Source organism: Pseudomyrmex gracilis, unplaced genomic scaffold (assembly GCF_002006095.1).
Source record: "Pseudomyrmex gracilis isolate BER0280 unplaced genomic scaffold, ASM200609v1 scaffold_1579, whole genome shotgun sequence".
Taxonomy (NCBI): Eukaryota; Metazoa; Arthropoda; class Insecta; order Hymenoptera; family Formicidae; genus Pseudomyrmex; species Pseudomyrmex gracilis.
This window is the reverse complement of record NW_018022163.1, coordinates 28,266-29,744: the sequence shown is the minus strand read 5'-3', so window position 1 is coordinate 29,744 and position 1,479 is coordinate 28,266. Positions and strand designations below refer to the sequence as shown.

Genomic DNA, 1,479 nt, shown 5'->3' with positions numbered 1-1,479 from the left:
CACAACGCGGCGATGTGTCGCGCCCTGTGGCAACCAGCAGTTCTTCCTAGAACTGCTGCCTTCCTGCTATCTAACTAGGTCATTGAGCAATGACAGTGATGTCTCATCACATTGCTCAATGGCCTCATCTTAACATAAAAATTGGCTCACAACAGTATTAAGGTAAAATTGTTGAGAAATCACTAGTTGACGAGATATTTTTAATTTTATTCTGTTATGTTCTGGAATAAAGTATGAAATTTAAAATATCGTAAATTATTTTTCTACAATTCTATTTTTATACTTTTATATGCAGACTAGCCAGAGGAATCATATTATATAAATTAAATTTATATAATTCCATTTGAAAAAATGAAAATAATCTTCATATGACATTAAAAAATTAATTTTTCCAAAATTAACTTTACCATTACATGGATACACCTGTAGTCTAAAATTTTTCAATAAAATGCACAATTCTGAAATAACAGTTTGACACTGTCGCTCTGAAACACCCTACATATACGAAGTGTCTAAGACTTGTACATCTGTTTTAAAATACAGGAAAGTTGTTTTTCTAAAAAATATTTTAAAATCAGTTTTTTAAAAATAAAATCATGATTTCTTACATAATGTGGTTTCTTTAGTTCTATTACACATAAAAGCATTAAAGTAGTATGTTGAAAAAATTTATAAAGTTTATGAAATACTTAATAATTTATTTTGATGTTTCAGTATGAAATGTAACTTAAAAATTATAAATATTTTTAAAATAGTACCTTAATAATTTTATACCCCGAATAATGAGATGTATCAATTGATGTAAAGAAAATACATAGATGCTTTAAAAAATGTATACAATTGCATATGACAATTCACATTATTTTCTTTCTTTACATCTAATGATTTATTTTATAATTCTATATGAAAAAATATTATGGCATGATTATCAAAATATCAATAGTTTATGAGACATTTCATATTTTACGTCAAAGTATACTAGAAAGAAGTATCAAATATTTCATACTATTAATTTTTCTATAACTTTACCTTACACGTAAAGTAATTAGAGAAATCACTTTATATAAAAAAATTATGTCATTCTTTTAAAAGATAACAATGATCTATAATCTATATGTAACAATGACCTTAAAAAATGAATTTTTGTGAAAATTGATTTTACCGGATATGATTTGTATCCAGACCATACAATTTCTGTTTTAAAGATTTTTATAGAAATTATTTACTTTATTTTGAAATGGCTGCATGGATGATTTCAGATATCTTGTGTGTTCATATTGAATTTAATTTTAAAAGCAAGTTAAATTCTGTATAATAATCTCTTAATTTAAAAATATAAAAATTTATTAGATTGTTTATGCAATATTTAAAGATATATAAGTACATAATACACAGTTTGTCCGGAAAGTTCCCGGACTGATTTTTTCTAGCGCGGGTAAGCGGCGCTATCGAGCGGTCAACGCTGGAACTACTTAGTAT

At 25.8% G+C, this 1,479-nt stretch overlaps 1 protein-coding gene across 1 annotated transcript in view; it reads left to right on the top strand.

Moving 5' to 3' along the window:
• LOC109862275 overlaps nucleotides 1–1,479 on the top strand; it is a 15,327-nt gene that overhangs the window by 8,663 nt on the left and 5,185 nt on the right. The gene's annotated exons all lie outside the window — the stretch shown is intronic.